Raw genomic sequence first — 21,617 nt, 5'->3', positions numbered from 1 at the left:
GAGGCTGGAAGGAGTTTGCCATGTTTTCTTCTCTTAGTCTAGCTTGCGAATTTAAAGTGGAGCTGTGTTCAGACTTGCTGACTTGCTCGCTTAGAAACAAGTAGCACAGTATTTTGGGGAGTTAACTTTTTTTTTTAATATATTTTCTACTATCATCCCACTGCTTAAACTGCTGTCTTGTTTGTTGTTACTAATTCATGATCAGTGACAGAGCCTAAAACAGCCCATAGATATATGGATACCTATCTATATATCTATCTAAACTCTGTTTCTGATATATATCTATATACAAATAGATATATAGATATAACATATAGAGAGATAAGGTCAATGAGTAGCGTAAGTGGGAAGCTCACAACTGCCCATAGAAAATATACGCACTTCAAAAATTCACCCTAGGTCGATGTGTCAATAATTGACAATTCCTTCATTCAAAAGATTCTTTGAATGAGATAGCAGGAACGTTTTGGCAGGGTTGAACTCTCAAGGGATTGTACTTTGGGGAGCAGGATGTATTCAACAGAAGACATTGAGCAGTGAGCAGAATGCTATGCATGTATACAGTTGTTATTTAGCATAGTAATCTTTCCCCTCCACCCCTTACCTGCGTATGAAATTGAAAAATCTGAGGCTAAAACATCAATCAGTCATTTTTTTCCCTAACTTTCTCTGTTCTGCCTTTACACTGCTTTGATTGTGCTGTAATTTTACAGTGCTGATCTTAAATAAGTCTACAGAGGAAGTAGATTGACAGAGTAATAATGACGCTGGGCTTTTCAGTGCACTGAAAGTGTATTGTTCTAGTTTACACCTAGGCTAACTTATAACAATAGAAATTCTATTTTGCATAGCGTATTCATTGGTAATATTTGTTTAGTGAGCCCTTACATATTTTTTTAACCTGCAAGCAAATGGTGCTAAATGATATAGTGCATACTTGAACCGGGTGGTGTTGTCATGGCATTGATGGGAGATGTGTATCGCTTGTAATTTCTTTCAGTCGAGATTTTAATAGAGATGTAGTTTTAAATAGTAACCAATAAGGATTTCTTTTAAGGAGTGTCCATTTATAGAGCTCAGCTGTTGAAGGTTGACTGTAGCATTAGGCTTAAGTTTAATCTCCTACATACTATAATTTACAGGGCTGAGTTTAGGGCCTCTTCCTTCCAACTGCCTCACTGGTGGAAGGCTGGGGCTGTGGTAGTGAGGCAGAGGGAAAAGGTACGGTGAAAAATTTCTGTCACAACCTGTAAAAACCTGACAAAATTAAAAATAGGACTGTTTGTGCTAGAATTTTCCATAGCATGCCTTCCCTGGGCTGAATTAGGTAGATGTCTTCCATCTTAGAGAAAGAATGCGGTGTTGGTGTTTTACGAGCTTTTAGAATTCGCTGCTTGGAAGCATTTTGCTGAGTAAAAGATAAGCAAGAACAAATCCTTTTTTATATCAAATTGTGATGTACTGTGCAGAAGGTACATTTGATGTGGAATGCAAGTTTGCCAAAAGCCCAAATACAGAGTCATTGCTTCTTTGCTGTATTCAAAAGTACAGAAGTTTCAAGAGCAGCTCTCTTGCCTCTGTTATCTCTCTACTTATCCTGGTTGTGATCAGGCGAGAAAAATGTGGTGGGGTTTTTTGGGTGTGGTTGTTTTTTTGGTAGTAGTACGTTCAGATGCGTTTTACTCAGTGTGTCTCACAGAAGATAATTAACATTGGGATTAGTCACTACCCAATACTTTAAGTCCCATTTCAGTCCTGTTGAAGTCATTCCTGCGTATAGGCCTGCCCATCGACAATGACTTTTCACAGTTGCCTAAACATTTTAGGTATAGTTAATTTTCTAACCGTTCTATGAATTTCTAGTATGTTACTTTTAACAATTTCTCGCAAAGCGTAGATTTAGCGACTTCTTGCTCTCCATCTACTAAAACTTGTACCAGAAAGCTGCCTCAAAAAACTGATTCTTTTGTCCATTGCTTCTTCCCAAAGGAAACAGCAGCAGTTTTGGGGCAGCGCCCTCTCTAGCAGCCAACCACCTCCTGTGCCCCGACCTGCGTGAGGTGGGAGGCAGCAGGGCCCGGAGGTCAGTGCCGGAGAGCGGGGCTGGGAGGAGGCCGGAGCACCTGGAGGCCAGCCTGCTCCAGCCCACACAGCTGCCCCAGTTGGGCTGCCGTGGTGAGCAGAAAGCAAGCAGGAACATCAGTCTCTTACTTTTCCAGAAATACCACTTCTGATGGTCCAAAACACCACTTTCTGCTGCCACTTCCATGACCTCTTCTAACACCTACAGGCCGCCTGGGGTGCAGCGTGCAAGACCAAAGTCCTTCGGCATGCCGGAGGGCGATAGGATAGACCCTGTCCTTTTGCAGAAAGGTGAAACAAAGAGCAATTGAAATAAGTATGGAGCTGAGGTTCAAGAGCTTTTGTTGTTGTTTGCTTTTTGTTGGTTTTTTTTTTTTAAGTTGGAAGTAGTTACGCTAAATGCCTTTCATGAAGAAATGAATTTATACGGTATTTTAAAAAAAATCTTATTTTTTAGTAGAGGAAAATTTCAGCTATGATAAACTAGCTAGTACAAGGCTTGCAAATCTACTTTAGGTACTTTTTCCACAATGCTCAGTAATAATATTTATCCCAGATAAATTCTTCTGAATTCTTAAAATATTTTTCTTCTTTATTTGAACATGATTTTTATTTTCCTCCAGTGTGCAAGCATGTTTATCACAGCTGCATGTTTAAAATCCAAATGTTCTGATCATTTCACTGTGTACTAGTAGTATACAACGTTTTGGTACCTGACTAGTGCCAAATCTATTCAAAACATTTTGTTTCCATGCATAAAATACTGTACTTAAAATTCTCATCGTTTCAACTATAGTTGAAGCTCTTCTGTGTGTTTCCCATTTGACAATCCTGTAGTGATTCATATAATTATCTTAATAGCTTAATGCTATTCTATTTAACTAGTGGTATTAATGTAATAATTGTCATATTAGAATCTAAAAATATTGAATTAGACCTTCTTCTAAAATATACTTTATCACTAAGGATAGGTTAGAAGCACTGTAAGATTCTGGTTTTAAAATAAAATTGTTATCCATCTAGATAGTTCTCTCATTGTGTCTCATAGAACAATTAATTAGTCTGTTTAAAATACATTAGGCAAATGATGAGGGGCAACTTGTTCACCTCACTAGGTGTGTAGTTTGATTTGGATTTGATTTTAAATGCTTGATTTAGCTTCCTGCACCAAAAGCTACCTATTGTTAAGATGCGTAAATAAAATTTAGGAAATCTGCCTCGTTAGCTATTTGCATTTGTGAGACTAGTGTTGCTGTTAACCAGGAACGTTTCCTTGACTAGTATTCTGGGAAATAACAGATTTTTCCCCCTTTTTTTTTTTTTGGACAGACTTCTCGTATCCGAGAAAATAATCTTTTATCATGCTTAGCATCTGCTCTGCATCTAGTGAAGTATAACTAATACCATACTTCCATAAAATATCAAGCACTGCATATGAGAAATACGTTTAACGCTAGTGCTAATCTATCATTATTTTATACTTCTGCTTCCATTTTATTTCCTATGAATAAATTGTGTTGTGTGAGGTTATTCTTTCCTTGAGTATATCATTGGTGTTGTGGTTTACTAATTACATAACTAGAAAACTGTTATTTTTTTTAATCTTGTTTTTAGGCTTGAGATTGCTGACTGAAAAATTGCTTCATTTTAAAATTCAGTTTGCTGGGAGAAGGATTGGCAGGGAGGAGTCTCATTTTTTGGTGCAGCTTTTACCTCAAAATACTGAAGCAGGAATACATCTGTGCAAGCTGAAACATGGGCCAGGAATTGGCCAACAATACAGAAAAGGTTTATGTAGATTATACTTGTTCAGATAGATTTAGTTTGTGTTTGCTGATCGGGTTGCACGAAGCGTGCAGTCCAGCGCATCCTCGCGTGTACTTCCAGCTTTCTCACCCTGGCAGTACTACCCGGGGATGTCCAGATGAGTCTGGAGACAAGTGTTTCTCGTTCTGTGACTCTAGGTAGATGACTATCAGTAAAAATGGTGCTTTTGAATTTGGCTAGGACGACAAAGGATTAGTTTGCAGTGTAAGTAAACCTTTTCATTGCTGTCTAACACCAGATGCATTCAGAGGGAATGCTGAATTGAGCAGTAAAGCTTTTCAGCATTTTCACATGGGCAGGAAAGGCGTAGTCAGACCCAGACACTGCTGCAGAGAACAGCACGGTGCAGAACAGCATGTTTTCAGTAGCAGACTTGTGAGGTTTTTTTGCTGTCCATTAACTAAAAACGTGTGTGAAGCCATTACAGCCTTGATGCGGGAACTAGCTGTAATAGAAGAGTTTGTACTCAACCGAAAATAGTTCTGTAGAAGTTGAAACCCTACAGTTTTGTATCAGTGTAGATAGTTTGGGTCTGAATCACTGAAGAACAGGATAGCCTTTCATTCAGCAACCTGGCATGCAGCATACCTTCCCGTCAGATGGAAACACAGTAAGATGAGGAGAGAAATTCTGTAGCGAAAGAATTGAACTTTGCAAAGACCGGTGTCTGTCACTGTGCTGCCAAACAATTTTGTTGACCCATTGCTTTTTCAACTTAATGGAAACTTAACAGCTAGGGTCCTGTGGAAAGGATTCTCAACACTTGGCTGTACACTGTGTGAAGTACCTCCCTTTTTTTTGTTTTGAACTTGTTGTCCGACAACGAACAGTCATTTCCTGTCCACCTTCATAATGAGTGTGTATCATAACCCTCCGCTGTCATCGCTTTTCTAGTTTGACAAGTCTGCATCTGTTTAATTGTCACTCGTGTAGAGACTGTCCCTCTCTTTGATATGTGTTTTTGTATCTTACCCTGCTCTTTTAAACCATTTTTGAACGGGAAGCAGTGGTGTCTTCCTGTGTTCCTTGCCTAACATTTGACCACCGCAGATCATTGAGATTAATTTCTGTTGCAAGACCAGTACCTCATTATTCTGTAATAATAATTCAGAGACCGTCATTTTGTATATAAGAATTGTTTTTTTTCTTCTATATTCTTTCACTTTAGATGTCTCTACATTGAATCTCATTTACTATTTTATTACTCCGTTCAGCAACATTAGGTCTTTCTGCAATCTGCTGATTTTCATCTTTAGTCCTCTGAGTAATTAAATACCAAAGATCTTGCTTGCTGGCTAACCACCTTCTCTGAATATGTTGAGTATGTCTGGCCTTAATACAGACCCTTGTTGCATGCCACTGGTGAAATTCTTGCCTAGAAAACTGACCGTTTTCACCCCCTTCTCTTTGCCTTGTAGGTAGTTATCTAGCCTTCAGGTGGAGGGGTTGAATGTTCCTTCCAGTCCCACGACAGCTACCTTTCCTCTAGGAAACGCAAATACGTGGTTTCATTTAACTTAGAAATTTAAATAGACAGTGTTAATTGGATTTCTCCTATCCACACTTTCATTTATGCCTTCCAGTACGTTTGTGACTCATAACTCTAACAAACTCCATTGGCTTTTCCCCAGTATATCATACTTATCTGTATGTGTGCTAATTTGGTTCATTATAGTTTCTACCACTCTGACCTGAACACTTTTCAGACCTGCTGCTGTTGGCTTATTTGTGCCCTGCCAAGCATTGATGGTACCTTCTGATCTTCAGGTGCAAGGTGGTTTTCAGCGAGAGGTTCTGCTTGTGGGTTAATAACTCAAAAACTGCCTCCGCGGGTTCTGGAGAGCTCCTGGGTGACTACAGACGGCCTGGCTCTGCCAACCTGCTCTGCAGCCAGCTTGCCCATCCTTCAGCTGGAGATGGGATCTCAGTCCTTCGTTTTATTCCATAAAACAAAACCTTCTGAAAAAAAAAAATCTGGAATAAATACTAGGGAGCAGTTTATTGCCACTTAATGGGTAGACACATTTGGGGAAAAAAAGCTTTTTTTCTCCAGCTTGCTGAAGAAGAAAACATACAGGTTTTTTGTATTAATAAGACGGCTTGAGTATAACTAATTTTTCTCTCATTTTCATAACAAAATAAATGTCCTGCTGATAGAGGCAAAGTGTTCCACTTGGCCTGAGTTGAAATCGCTTTTAGGAGACTGAAGTAAAAACAGAGGAAATAAAGGACTACCTTTGCAAAATGATTTCTGTTCCTTTACCCACTAGTTTGGAGATCAGAACGGTTACGTGCGATGTGGGACATCCTATTTACCCTATTCTTCCCTAATCTGGGGGGACTTGAATCAAGAGCATCTTAAGCAGGCCACCTAGTGTCGGTGGGAGTTTGCAATCACTCACACAGACTGTGTTCTCCTCTGGAGAAAGAAATGCCGATGGGAACTGGATTTATCTCATCTCCCAGGGAGTGCCCTAACCACCGTGCTTGAAAGCCTTTGCCTGTTTCACTGATTGTGTGTTTCATATGGAAAAGAAATGGAAGGAAATGAGGGAGACTCTGAATTACCTGCTCTCTGAGGGACCAAGTCCCTCTGGTGCTGGAAGGCACAAGGTCAGGACCATGCTGATTTCTTCTGTCCTATCAAAGTTTTTATTTTGAATAAAACTACCAAATAGCTGTTGAACAGAGCAAGGAAGAGCCATTCCGTAGCTTTGACAAATAAGATACTCGCTTGGGATCCAGTGTATGGTTCGGGAAGCGTGTTTACAAAAAGTGAAATAATTTCATCAGGAGGATGGGACAGCAAATATCTTGCCCCCTTGGCACTAGTTTGTCCTCATAGTCAGAGCACTCTTCTGCAGAGCGAAATATTTGGGTTCAAATTCATTCTGGTAGAAAGGGGAGTGCTTTAATTAGAGACCCCTCTAACTGGGGTTTGTTACCTTCCTGACGTTTAGAGCCATTTAAATGGCCTTTTAATTTAAAAAAATAAAAAATAAAAACATAGTTGGAAATATTTTGATCAGTCAGAATTTTAAAAACAAAGCACTCTCTGAACCAACCCAAAATTGCTGGTCTTTAAGAAAAATAAAGCCAGTCAGAGAATTGTAAATTAATGTTTGAGAAGGGGAAAAAAATCCATAGTAGTATCAACACCTGCATGTATTGGATCAGTGATAACTACTGACGTGTCCTGCATATAAAATAACATTGGGGGCGGTGAGGATGCTCAGACAGCAGTTATCAGGCTTTGGTTGGCTGACAAAGGCTCAGCGTTCCCTTGCGGTGCAGTCTGTGCCACCGCTGAGCCCCGGTCTGCTGGGTGTGGAGATCTATGGCTATATGTACACCGGGGTAAATATTCTCTAGTGCATGATGCGATAATACCCCCGTTGCCCTGTAACGTTTGCCCTGTCCAAGGGCAGGTGTTTTTCTTGCAAAGGAAAAGGGGGAAGAAAAAATAAATATAAAAAAGTAAATAAAATAGTGTTTTCCCCCAAGAGCAGAGGAAGGACATACCAAAGAACATAACGCACAACCCCAGAGGTGATGTTCACATTTCCTCGCGTGGAGTCCTGAAATTCACAAGAACCTCACCTATGTCTGTTTGTCAGACTTGGGAAGATCTGCAATGCTTTGGGTTTTCTGCTGCTGCTCCGTAAGCTTTACCTGGCACGCTGGGAATCAGTCAGGTCAAAACTAGCCCGCCTTGCAATTGGAAAGGGGCAAGACCAAAAGGTCAACAGAAATGCTGAAGCAAGGAACAGAGCTTTTTGCTCTGTTTTGTTTTGTTTTGTTTTAGGGAACTAGGAAGAGAAGCCACTCGGGATGTTTTTGTATCCAGTCCATGTTGTGTTCACAGCTTCACTTGTACCGAACATTATTTTCACAAACTCGAGAAAGAACTGCGTAAACGCTAGGCTGCAGCGTCCCACAGACATTGCTAGTTTGGGTATCTCCCAGTTACGGAGATCTTGGAAAAAGAAATTCCCCAAAGCTTTTATCTCTCAATTAGCATGGGCCAAGTGAAGATCCTGCCTGTGCGCACTCTCAGGTCGTTCCTCCAGGCCACAAAGTGCCAGCTTTATCCACGTGCTCTCCTGCCTCCCGTTGTCGCTCTGCCTGAGCCCTCACGGCACGCCGCTGCGAGCAGGCGTGGGGGAACTGAGCCGACCCGGTGCTTGTGCCCTAGCTTAAGGATGCCCGGTCATCTTCATCCTGTGAGTGGCTCTTTTGCTCTTCCTATGATGAAAAGTCAGAAGGTGAAAGCAGATTTTGGAAGCGTGGGCAGAAGGTGAAATCCCTTCCTTCCATGCGTTTCTGAGGTCAGTGTCAGTGAAACCTGGCGAGGTTGGCTCCAGTCTCTGCTGCTGCTTCGCTCTCATCCGCAGCGAGGGATTCAAGTTACTCGGTAGTGCGTGTGCTAGGTCAGTTTTATTTCCAGTTGCTTATCATGTGATGCAGTTATATGAAGAAATTATGAAGTTGTTGCCAGCATTTGCACCAGAAGCAAAGTTTAAGCAGACAACGTATTTTTTTTGTTGGTGGTGGTTTGTGTTTTTGTTTTTGTTTTTTAACTCACAGACATGGATGTGGCAATTTTAGCTAGATGGTATCAATGAGATAAAGCAAAGTTCAGAAAATAGAAACCTTGAGTGTAAATTATAATGGTTTCATAAGAGAGCTATAGAAACAAATATGTTCTGCTGAACACTTAACAGTTCAGCTTGCTGAATGCAAGACTTCATTTTAACCATTAATTACTCACTGAGTAATGTATGCCTCCTTATTTTTACTTCTGCTCAGTTCCTGGGTTTTTGTTCCATACATAGTTCTGATTTAAAAAATATAGATTTTCAGTTTTTAAACTGAATCTTAGTTCAATGTCAGTTTAGCAGAATTGCCTCGTGTCTTGTTTTTGGTTTTTACGTTTCATATTTAGTGTAGGATTAGATTGAGTTTATTTTTTCAAAAAATGTATAAAGCACAAAAATGAAAACAATGCAAAGTTCTTTAGCAGAGGAATTAGAATATTTATTGGAAAGTTTTGTTTAGTGTCACAAGAATATGCTTACAACAGCTAACTCTGCAGTCAGTTGCACAATTATCAATTGAAAAGCAAGTAAAACAGGTGACACTTTAACCTGTTTATCACCTAACAAAGCTGTCATCTCTGCTGCTTCATCATGTCACACCTTTACTTTGCAAAATTCCTCTCTTAGCTTTGGCAAATGCAAACTTTACTGCACTCCAGTCAACCCAAGCATGATTTTGAGGAGTTCACCACTATCTTTGTAGTAGTTTTTCTTTTGATTTATGAGAAAATATTTCTGAAAATGTATTACAGCCTCCTTTTAGGTTCAATAAACATAATCACCTGAAACTTTTTTGTGTGTCTGTGCCATACTCAGCTAGCTGAATGTCTGACCTGGGCATTTTATGTCCGTAAAGGGAATCAATACAGAAAGCTTTGTCGAACTCGGTTTTGTAAAGCGGACTTTTGGAGTTACATGAGATGCAAAATAGTATTTCCTTTTTCTTTCATTTTTTTGTGAATTTTAGAGCAGTAGCTTTGCATTCTTATGTGGCTGTACAGCATTTCCTTAAAAAAAAAAAAAGCTTAAGCTCATTATAAACTATTTTATTGCGAGTCATTTCAGCGGGCAGTCCGGACAGCCAAAAGCTGAGTGGCTCCTTCGGATGTTTTGCATCTCCTCCGGCAGTGGATGCAGCCCCAGCGCGGTGCCCGTGCAGGCTGTGCGCGTCGCTGCGGCAGCGGGTGCGCGAAGGAAACGCAGGAGTTGTGACACAGGAAGGGCTCGGAGCCTTGCTTCACTCGCAGAGGAAGCTGCTCGCTCCCCGGTGTTTGTGTTGCAGACCGTGCTGGGCTTTTCAAGGCTGGATTTCACCCTGCCTGGCCCTCCTCTTTTTTTTATTTTCCTTTTATTTTTTCTCTTTAAGCTAGGGTTGTTTTTCTTAGTGTATTTCACATAAGACGTTTACGTCGGACGAGGCAGCAGCAGTATTGACCTACGCTGGTTTTACTGGTTAAGCTTTGCCATTCTCCTTTTTATCCTAAACTTTGCTTTAAAGCTTGATTTCAGCTGCACCGCACCAGTTGGTCTTTAAAACGTTCCAGTTACCTGTTAGTTGGGGACAGGTCTGCTTTTCCTTAAATATGTCCATCCCCGATACAGACCCCGCCAGGATGGAGGGGGACCGCGGATACAGCACTGCCACCTTACGTTTTGGAAATCCCTACAGCTGGCTCCTCTGAGGCACCCTGCAGGTGTACCGGTTTGGTTTGGGAGAAATGGGGAGGGGGTTCAGAGTCTGAAAGGTTTCTGCCAAGAATTTCCATGCAAGTTTCTTTTAAAATTTGATCGAGTTGAGCAGCCACAATGCTGGGCCAACACTGCTCCTTTCGTGCTCGGGGTAAAGCGTGGTCCGCGTGGTGCTGGGTGTCCCATTAGCACACCCTCAGCAACTGCACTCACTCTGCTTCAGGTCGCCTAGAGAAGGAATCATTCTGGAAGTTTTGAAACATTGCATATTTTGGTGGTTTAAAAAATAAAGTGTACCTATTTACAAAATCTAACCTGTGCTTTTTATTAAGAGCAAGAATTTGATCATCTAGAAATATGCATAGGAAGTGTTGCTGGGTGAATTTCTAGTAATTAATAACTTGTTTAATTTGATGACAGTTACATTAAGTATTTAATTTGGAACTGTGCTGTCAGTTAAAATACCTTTTTTTCTGTTGATTTCTCTGTAAAAGTAAGATTTTGTCACCTGGCTTTCCACATCCTATCATGCAGCATTGATGTAGAGATTTAGGTAGTTGCTCACAGTTAATTTTGTAAAGATTATTTTGTAATACATCATCGCAGCAGTACTTTCTTGTAAGTATGGACCAAGTCTTGGGTACTGAAGCACAAACAGCTTTACGTGGAATCAAAAGATACTGCAAATAAATCATTATTTCCTTTATTTGACTTTTGCCGTTCAAACACAGATTCCATTCATGTGTTAGGGAAACTTCTGAAGGCATATGCAGAATTGTAATTTTCCTCATTTTTTTTTTGGAACTTAACGTAGTTAACTTCCAGCAATGTCTGCAGCTGGCTGCCTAATAAAAATAACTTGCATTCCTAGAAACATTAGGTTGTACTGAGGGCAAAAATGACTAAACAGTTTTTAAAATGCAACCCGCATTGTTACATTTAAATGTTTTGTCTTAGTATTAATCTAAACTAAAAGCTTAACTGCAGTGATATCTAGTAGTGTTTTTAATAATGTGGATTATCCATCTACAGAAAAGTTCTCCTGGTATTGTATCAGTTTGCTTTTGTATCTTTGGATGTACTCCATCTATTATTTTGAACCTATTGAAAGGCTTCCTGATTTCTGTTGCTTTAGTGATTTGTCTTTCCTTAATGCATGGAATACTCATGTGCGGTTGCCAGAAATACAATAACCAATATTCTTGTGGTGCAAACGGACAGTGACGTTTTTATGCCTAAGAGTGTTACACGGTCTTTCATACCAGTTTTTCTTTTAACAGGCAACTTCTGTTTTATTTATTGCACTCTGACTTCCTGATGTTAATGTAGTGAAACTTTGTTATAATGTAGAATTTGTTTTAATGTAATGATATTTTTTGAGCTCCCAGTTGAACTAAAAATACAGCTTTTAGTTAACTAAGAGATAAAATAGTGCAGCAATATATTTCTAGTTTTAAAACTTGGGGGCAAATTAAAAATGCAGAATGTGTCATTGTTGCTTGAAGTTCAGGTTCTGGAGAGTTTTCAGCGGCAGGGCTAGATTTTTTTGTAATGAAATTGATGAGTCTCTCAAGCAAGGTAGGAATATTATGGTGGTTTGCGTTGCGAGTCTAGCAAGGTGCCCTGAGTATGGAAGTGCTGTAGCAAATCCCTGTTGCATGACTTCTGCAACAGGCTTTTCCTAGGTACGCCAGGTCGCCGATGAAGCAGGTCTGCCACATAAAGTAAGCTCCACAACCCTCGTTTTGGTCTCGCAAGTGAAGAAGGCAGGTTCTTGGTGGTGTATACAGACAGTGAATAAACAGCTTTTCTCCTTTTTTATCCAGTTCTTTACAGACCCATTTGGTTTCTCATAATATTAGTGTGGAGAGTTGCCTGTCCTTGCCGCATGTGTCACGGCCTCCTTACCATGTGCAGCTCTGAGTGAAGACCTTGTGGTTAGCTGCAGCCAGGAGCTGCATGGCACAACGTATGGGGTGGCTGAGGCCAGACTGTTAGCTGTTGTTTTCCAAAATAACATTCTTATAAACAGGGCAGTGCTCACTGACGCTTTGCGGGAATAAACTGTTCAGCCATGATAACTTTTCATAGATTGGAAGAAGAAAATACCGGTTTGAGGCTCAGCTGTGAGAGGAACTTGCTTCAGCAGCAACAAAGCTTCTGTCAGCTTTAAAACCTCGTCATCTCTCCAGGATGCTTCCTCTGCTGGTGACATCAGTGTCCCTTTTACTGCTCTGCTGGCTGCCACTGGCCAGGTTGCTGCTTGCTGGGCACCTGATGGGGATGTGAATTGCCCCGGTGGCACGCTGCTGCCAAGGGGCAGTACCCGCTCCTGTCATCATCTTCCTCACCCACTTCTGTGGCTCTTCTCACCCTTTAGTGAGGCTATAAATAATACAAGAAAGCTATGTGCTTTGATTTGGGTAGGTTTGGGCTGTTGTTTTTTTTTTTGTGGTTTCACACTTTTCCCCCCTTTGTTTTGGTAGCTTTCAGCTGGCTTAGCAACCTAAGCTTGCGCGTCGGGGCAGCAGGTGAATACCAGGGGCAGTGCAAAGAAAAAGCTGGGAGAGTGCACGGTTCAGGGGGAGCAGCAGCGGCAATTAATTATTAAATCGGCTCAGCCTGTCTTATCTAAACTACAATCTTAAAAGCGTATCTTTTGGAAAGGGCATCTGACCTTGAAGATGAAAGATCTGCTGTTTGAATTAACCTAAAAGTGATATTTTTCTGGGCTATGCCTGTTCAGATTTGAGTGTTTTTCTTGGTAGTTGGTATCCACAGACTGATGATATGTCTAAGATTTAGTGGCAGTGTGTTATTTTTTTCCCCCAAAAAGGCATGCTCATCTCTAACAGGAATTCAGAACCCTAAAAGGGGATGTGGTAGGGAGAAAGTTTTAATGTATGGTGTGAGCCTGCTCATATTATCAAAAAACACAGAAACTCTGTCAGGGACAACTTCATAACTAAAATTCCATATGTAGTGTAGAAAATGAGAATTAAATGAAAACAAAAAGTGGTGGGGCCTGCTGGGCTGCGTATCCAGAACATTGGCTTCTGCAGCACTGCATTCAGCAGGGAAGAGGTAGCAGATTGAGCACAAGTTTCTGCAACAACTTTGTGAATTTACCTCAGGATGAATTTTATTGTACGTTACCTGAGCACATGTATTTAGTGAGGATGCACCGATGTTACAGTTTTTTCAGACTGGAGATCAGAACAAAAGAAGTAAGGAACTTGGTATGTTTGAAACATTTTCACTCTTTTTTAATCTTAGAATTTGGGGGGAGGGAGAGAATCTGTAAGTCTGAGGGTGGTACATGTGGTCTCAGAACAAGTAATGGAGAAAATCAATGTGTAAATTAGGAATAAACAAATGTAGGAATAATACCTGTATTTCTCCTATGTGTGCAGGTGACCTTTAAGACATATTTTCTGAGTGTACTTTTTATGTACAAAAGGTACAAGTATATGTCTTTATGCTTAGATAAATACTCTCTGGACTATTTTCCAAAGGTATATATTGAAGTTCAAGTCCACAAGCAATTAAATACTGGTTTGACAGTTTCAATCAACTTCTGTGCAATTTAGAGTACATTCTTGCAATACTGTCAAAATGTGTATACCCACACTACATGAAAATAATTGTGTGAATATCATTTAAATTTAAGTCACTAATTCTAATGCACTACTAGCAGACTGACTGAACCAAAACCTTTATTATTAGTTTTAATTAAGTCAGTAAGAGATATCGATATTACTTGGAATTACTGAGGAATCTGAAGCTCAGGCTAAGAAATACAAGTTTGGGGCGCTCATTAAGATTTTTATAGCATTGCACTGATCAAGCACCAAAGCTGATCTTGTTTGCTCTAAGTAGTTAACGTTTGAGACCTTTGCCATCTAACCCCTTAAGGAAGCAATGTGCATATGAGGACTAAAGCAATAAGCTTTAAACTCTACAATGTACAGCAGCATTGCTGCTGTAAGAAATTGTATTTTTGTGAATTTTTACTTGTGCATTAACTCTTCGTGTATCATTTAACACGAATCCTTTGCATCTAAATATTCTCTAAAAATATTCAGAAGCTTTTGGAGTCCTAGAGCAGTGGAAAAGGTTGTACAAGAGAAGTAATGAAGGATCTGTCGTCTTCCTGAGCTTGCTCTAAGAATTGCATATCTGAGTGTTGGAGGAGGAATGTTTATTCCTCTTTGGGTTAGTTTCATCTGTTTCCCTAGACGCATGTAAGCCCGATGCTGCACCCAGAGTGATACTGCTGAGCTTGATGGCACTGGGGAGGTGCCCAAGTGTTCAGATCATCTTTTACAAGTAATTGAGAACAAGGTCTGGTTTTTACATGATTGTACACTATTAGCTGTAGCTACGTTCTGGGAAGACAGACACCTCTTGGTATTTCAGCTTGCTTAGACAATTCGTGTTAGAAGTTTTACACCAAGAAACTCGTGTTCAACTCCAAAAATAAATAGTTTTCATTTTTGTTGTTATAATACTTTATTTTTAATGAGAGAAACTTATGTCTAAGGATTCCCTAGGGATCATGGCCAAGAAAGAGGAACCCATTAAATACGAACTTTCTGAAAAGGTGACGTTTTTCCTAAGAAAGTAGATAGTGGGTTGTCCTTTCCTATGCTGTTAAGGTACTCAAAGCGGTTTTTAAAATGTCACTTGAATGTCTGTTGACATCCAAATGGGCAACAGCTTCTTGGCCTGGATACAGATTGAAAAGGAAGAGATCTGTATTTGTCATATATCTCTCACCAGGCAGGATGGGGCAAACATCTTGCAAGTGGAATCAAGTGAAGGGACTGAAATGGCTATTCCCTGCCTGAAATACGGGCAAATCTCAGATGTGCAGACAGAAAAAATGGAAGTGGGTGTATCTCAGGCCTTCTAGGATTTCCCCAAAATAATAGAATAATTTATGGGTTTTAGGAATGAACTGTTCAGGACTAATGTATGCCTCAGTTAAACCTGTGTTCCTCACTTTCCAGCCTTCTTGTTTCCAGGAGGTTAAAAAAGAAGGCAGAATGCCATGGCCTTTCTGGAGGAGCAGCTCTGAAAATTTGGGACTGCTGAGGCATCAGTCTGATGTGCAGGAGAACATAAGCATAACTTGAATGTCTGTCAAGCACCACTTGTTAGTCAAGGATTTGTACTTTTCCTCCGTACAATAATAGTTGTTTGATTTGTTTATGAAGATCTGTGATGCTTCAAGAGTAGCAGGAGTGTTTTATAGGCTGCAGACATAGCTTCATAGAGTGTATTTCTGAAAATAGATCAGACACTTGATCTACTGGAGTTGTCAAGTCAGGATACTGGGAATTCATAGAAATCTGTTTGCTGCTAAATATTGTTTAGATAAGACACCTGCCAGTAACTTTTACTAGCAGTCTGCAGAAATGATCAGCTAGAGCTTGAGGGATTCTTCTGAGATGACCTCTGCAGACAAAAGCAGTAGGATTTTGGCTTTCCCAAATGTTCTGACCTGTACTGCTCTAAAAATCCTCTTCTGTCCACTGGTGCTGAGATATCCATGGCACTGAAACACTAGGAAACTGATTTGCGCTCAGAGTGAGATTAATATACAATTACAGAAAAACCTGAAACACTTAGCACGGCTGCTGCTCAAATACCTGAGCTGGTATTTCATTTCTGTGGCGGGTTAATTTTTTTGCCTGAAGTCTGCTCTGTTGTTTTTGCCAGTGTTGAACTGCTGAAGCTGTAGCCTTGTTTCTAGGTGGAAAAAAAGCCTGCGTGTTGACCTACCTAGCACTACGAGGAAACAAAATTAATTTTGTCACTATTTTAGGCCCACACGACTTTAGCAAGAAACACCTATACTCCCAACAGATTGGACTCTTCTTTCTGCATCTTAAAGTTTTAGTCACAGAACACGTTGCAGACTCGGCAGTTTCCATGTACTTACTACGTGCTAAGAAATGTCCCCAGGTTCAAATAGCTTAAAATGTGAAAGCTCTCAGGTAATAACAGTGTCCATCAGGAAAGCACTGACTTTTTAGATTTGAAGCCTTCTCTTGAAAATTCCTTAGGAATATTCTTTTGTTGCACAGCACCAAAAAAGTTTCTCTAAAGTGATGCTGGCATGTTGTCCTTTCTTAGCTGGGACAAGCCCAGCTCCTTCTATCCAAAGCTTGCTACAGAGGTGAGAGGTTTTCTTTTCAAATTAGTCTTAAAAACACCCTGATAACATCTTCTTGCTGACATCAGGTGTGTTAACGTCTAATTCTAGGCACTGGTAAATAGGCAGTCTCCTTAATATTTTTATGTAGTAGTATTATTACCTGAGCCACATTTATAGACTCAGAAAAGCAGGCTGTAAAGGAATCACTTTTGGCTGCTCCATATTTCTTAACCTAGTTAAAGCCTCTGTGATGAACAAACAGAATGATCCTTTATTAAAAAAAAAAAAAAAAGTTTTATTTTCTGTATTATCCGCAGTGATATTGTATTTCTCACCCTTGGCTTGTTTTGTTCTCAACATTTTTTTTTTTTTTTAAGATTCTGTAGTTAAAACTTCCATATCAGAATTGCAGAGGTAGAAAAACAATTACTTGCAATGCTTTCTGCATATGATTGAGTGCACAACTTGTCTGTCATTAGCACAAGCTGTCTCTGTTAGTAGGGCATTTTCTAAAGCTATTTACTGGAAGTTAATCTATAAGGAAAATGTTTGTGGTCTTCATCTCTACTGAAGAAGACCTCTTAAATTTAAATAAGAGTTTTGATATTGTTGATGAATTCCCCTTTTTAGTTTGAAAACGAAAGCACTGCTTATGGCTTCCTGAAACACTGGCTCAGGCAATCTATTGATGGATCACTTGAGACACCTGATATTAAGATATGGAAAGTTGACAAACCTCCTGGATGTATCTTGATCAAAAGCTAATATTAGCCTTGCTTTTCAAATAGTGAAATTTTATTTTCCAGAGAGTGAAAGCACTGTTGTAAAATTATATTTGCTAGGCTGTTTGCATGGTTGCTATGTTCCCCTCCAACCCACCCCCCCAAAAAATAGTGTATTGTTTTGTTTTTACATGGAAGTTAACCCTTCCTTAATGTTACCCTCTGTTATAATTTAACCATTCAGAACCACACTGGGACTTCATGCCATTCAAGGACTGGGAGGCAAACTTTGCCAACCCGAAGTTCCTTTAAGCTTTTAATTTGTCAGCTTTTTATAAGCATATCTGTAAGCATTTTTACTTAACTGTTTGTTCTGTTATTTATTTACACATTGATATTACCTACTACTTCTGTACTTATTACTTGATTACTTTCTCCTTTGTTTTTTTTATTGTTTCATTATTCCTTAGCTTCTGTGATTACCTCTTCTGTGAGGAAAGTGTACCTACAGTGAATGCTTTCCCACTCAGAAATCCCAGACGCATTTTAGTATTATTTTGCTTAGGTAGATTCATACCCCAAATATACAACATACTTTTTGGTTTTGGTCTTGTTTTTTGGGCTGTGTTTTGTCTTGTTATTCTGTGTTTGTTTCTTTTTACTTCAAGCCCCACATTGAAATTAAATGGGAAAAAAGCAATAACAATAATAATAATCATTAAAAAAACAGGTTCTGTACCTTCAAAGATCTGTTGGCTCCATTAGTGGTCTGCCTGGGCTCCATTTCGGGTCCAGCAGGTCGGGATGTCTTGAATCCAGTTCTGTCTTCTGCCCTATGGAAACCGCTGCCAGGAGGACCCGAAGTGCCCCCTGAAGAGCTTACTTACCGTGACTAATCTCTGAGAGTGCTGCTTCTGTATTTTCACACTCCCCAACCGCTTTCTCTCTCCTTCCAGGGCCTCAGGCAGAGGATTCTGTGATTAAGAAAGAGACTCGGATAAATTGGGGCCATTTCCTCGCCTGCCCCCTGGGATCCCTGCAGAGGCAGGGAGGGTGAGCAGCTGGGGAGCACAGTGCTCCAGGGAACAGCTTTGAGCTTAATTTCCTGGGGACTGGGGCTCCATGCGTGTGTGCAAATATATACAAGTTAAATCTTAAGACATTTGTAAGTGCCTCATGATGTGGGCTTGCATTTGTCAGAGTGTTTTATGTTGGACTCAGCTGTGAGAATAAATTTGCATTCAGCTGGGGTCCCATGCTAGTCTGCTGCAAGTGGACATTTTTGGCTTTCTGTACAGTCCGACAACTTCTCTGCTACAGGTGGAGCGGCCTCTGCTGAGGGGCTGCACTCATGGGCTGTGCTCTTCGCCCCTAATGAATAAGTCGGGAGACTTATGCCCAAGGAAGTATTTCCAGATAACGGGCAACCTAGCATTTCCAGCAGTGGTCAGCTGGATGCAGGCTTGCCCGAGAGGTGCTGCGGCACGTGGAGCTCCGCTGCAGCAAAGCCCAGCTTGTTCACAGAGCCCTTAACTTCTGGTAGGGGCTGTGCAGGGCTGGCTGACTGTGGGGACAGGAGGGGGCTTGGGGGTAATGCAGTGCTCATGCAGCAGTGCCCTGCATAAGAGCCTTCGCCCCGCATCCGCTTGGATGTGGCTGTATAAAAATCAAAGATAGTAAGACCTCAGAAGCGTAATTTTTTTAATATTTTAAAGAATACATTGTTAATTTGATAATTTCTTTACTGCGAGAGTGACAGAGCGCTGGAACAGTTTGCCCAGAGAGGGGTTGGAGTCTCCTTCTGTGGAGATACTCGAAACCCACCTGGATGCCATCCTGCGCTACGTGCTCTAGGTGAGCCTGCTCGGCAGGGGGGCTGGACTTGATGATCTTCAGAGGTCCCTGCCAACCTCGGCCATTATTATATCTGTAATTATATATATCTGTGTGATTCAAATTAATTACTGTGTATTATTCTGTGGAGTTTAGCCAGTGCTACAGCCTCAGAGAGACGAAGAGAGCGCATAACCTGACTGGAGAGGGCAGGTGTTGTGGTAGCTGGCAGGGCATGTTTCTCTGGGTTTTCCTAAACTTGAGGTAGGAATTTGACAACTTCTCAGAAGAGCTTGGGTTTCCTGGGCCGTTCTGCGAGCGAGCCTGTCCCCTTTTGGGCTTTCCCTGGTCAGGGCGCAGAGGTAAGAAACAAATAAGTCAATAAACACCGAATAAAGCAGCCCCGGCAGCCCGCCCCCCGGCCCGCCAGGGGGAGCCCGCGGCCCCGCGCAGGGCAGCGCAGCGCAGGGCGGCCCCGGGGGCAGGATGGCGGCCGGGGCCCGGCGGGCTCGGCCGGAGGAAGCGCTGCCGGCCGCGGCCCCGCTGCGGGGGAGCCGGGCGAGGCCTCGGGCCGCAGCCGGTGCTGGAGGGCTCGGGCAGGCGGCGGCGAGGCGGCGGCAGGTACCCGGGGCTGGGGCAGGTACCCGGGGCTGGCGGCCGCGCTCCGGGGGCGCCTCACGGCGGGAGGACGGAGCGGGCTTGGGCCGGCGCCTCGCGCCCCTCTGAGGAGGCGCCTCAGGAGAGCGCGGGACTTTGACCCCTTCCCTTATCTGTGTTTTTTTTTATGTGTGATTCTTTTTTTTTTTCCAGCTGTATCAGCGTACTGTTGTGCAAGTATCGATCGCTCGCGTTGCCTGCTGTCTCGGGGGCTAATGTCTTCTGCGATTTTTATGCTTGCACAAACCCGCATGAATTACACCCAGGATTTCAGCTTGGGAGCAGACGCTGAATGCCGTTCGCAGCCGGCATTGCTGTCCCTTCAGAAAGGCTCAGGAAACATAGAAAAGCTTTAGGTAGACCCATATATGCAGAGAAGTTATCATGACTTCTCCCTTTTTCATAGTATTTATTTGTACGTTCTCTGCTTGCACCGTCACATCTATTTCACGTGTCGTGGAGTGGCAAAAAAACAGTGCAAGCTATATCTGACTATGTTGGTACTAGGTAGTGTTTCAGAAATACATAATTCCTACCTTTTTTTTTTCTTTACTTGATTAATAACATGACAGTGGTACCAAAGCAGTTTAAACACAATCTGCCACTGTAATGGGAAATTGCTGACTCTTGAATTAGCAGCTGTCAACTTTTTAATGGACTCCTTTATATAAATTCCATAGAGCTTTTTAAATAAAGAACAAGGGAATTACCGAACGTTTGCTTTTGGAGGCTTCAATAGGGTCTGAATTGTGTAAATTTAAATTAAAAGAAAGTGAGTACTGTCATAATAAATTATTCTCTAAATATATCTGATTTCTCCCAATTTGGAGTTGTTGAAAAGATGAGGATTGCCTGCAAGCTCTAAGGGCTGTTTACTATCAGCTGTAACATTGGCATTACCATTTTACCTCTGCTATGCCGTAGTATGAATTATAGCTCAGTTACTTTCTGTATGCAGCAATTACAGCCTTCCTCTATTTGTACTAAAAAAAAATGGAAGGAGAAAACTGTTACATTGTTAACAAACATTATCACCGTTACATTGTTATTAAATGGTTATAAGTAACTTACCCTAGAAAACTTTTACGGATTTTCCAGGGGCAGAAGAAAACCTGCTTGTTTACCTGAAACCTGTGAGCTGTTGGAGGTGTTACCTGTAAATCTGTGAAAGTTTGTGGCTGCTAAATGAGCTTTATCTATCGAGCTAAGGATGTTCTGAGGTATCTGACCAGTATCGCTCTATATTAATTAAAATACAAAACCAGCATAGCATAATTTGTTTACAATTTGCCACACAAAGATTTTGACAGGTAATTTTAAAGGGGAAAGCAGAAGTCTTACAAAAGTAGCCCATTTCACCACGGTCTGTTGCCCATTACTACAAGAAGGAGATTAAGGTGCTGGAGCATCTCCAGAGAAGGGCAGTGAAGTTGGTGAGGGGTCTGGAGAACAAGTCTTTGAGGAGCATCTGAGGGAGTTGGGGTTGTTTGGCCTGGAGAAAAGGAGGCTCAGGGGAGACCTCATCGTGCTGTACAATTACTTTGATGGAAGCTATAGCGAGGTGGTGATTGGGCTCTTCTCCCAAGCACCAAGTGATAAGACGAGGGGAAACTGCCTCAAGTTGTACCTGGGAAGATTTAGTTTGGATATTAGGGGAAATTGCTTTACTGAAAGAGTTGTGCGGCATTGAACAGGCTGCCCAGGGAAGTGGTTGAGTCACCGTCCCTGGAGGTCTTCAAGAAACGTGTAGATGTAGAACTTAGCGTGGTTTAGTGGTGGACTTCAGTACTAGGTTAAAGGTTGGACTAGATGATCTCAGAGGTCTTTTCCAACCTGAATGATTATGTGATTCTATATAATAATTTAGTTGTTATAGGTTAGGAATTGCTTGTAAGATTTGTAATTGGCGTATGATGATCAAAGAGAAAGAGGTCGGTCCCTGATGCAGGGTGAATTTAGGCACCTTGTGAAAGCGGGTCCCATTTCAGAGCAGCGAGTCTGCGAGCCCATGCCTCAGGACAGCCTGCCCGAGGAAGCAATTGCTGA

The 21,617-nt window shown here is 41.4% G+C and overlaps 1 protein-coding gene across 7 annotated transcripts in view; it reads left to right on the top strand.

Moving 5' to 3' along the window:
• ATXN7L1 (ataxin 7 like 1) overlaps positions 1 to 21,617 on the top strand; it is a 120,073-nt gene that overhangs the window by 46,934 nt on the left and 51,522 nt on the right. Inside the window, exon 1 of one of the 7 annotated variants that reach the window (XM_066989371.1) lies at positions 19,378 to 19,535. The exons of the other annotated variants lie outside the window; for them this stretch is intronic. The gene's annotated coding sequence lies outside the window, so the exon portion shown is untranslated. Of the gene's footprint in view, positions 1 to 19,377; positions 19,536 to 21,617 lie in introns of those variants that run through there. 7 annotated transcript variants of the gene reach the window in all.

This window comes from Anser cygnoides, chromosome 1 (assembly GCF_040182565.1).
Source record: "Anser cygnoides isolate HZ-2024a breed goose chromosome 1, Taihu_goose_T2T_genome, whole genome shotgun sequence".
NCBI classification, from domain to species: Eukaryota; Metazoa; Chordata; class Aves; order Anseriformes; family Anatidae; genus Anser; species Anser cygnoides.
The sequence above is the reverse complement of the archived record's forward strand: the minus strand, read 5'-3'. Positions and strand labels throughout refer to the sequence as shown.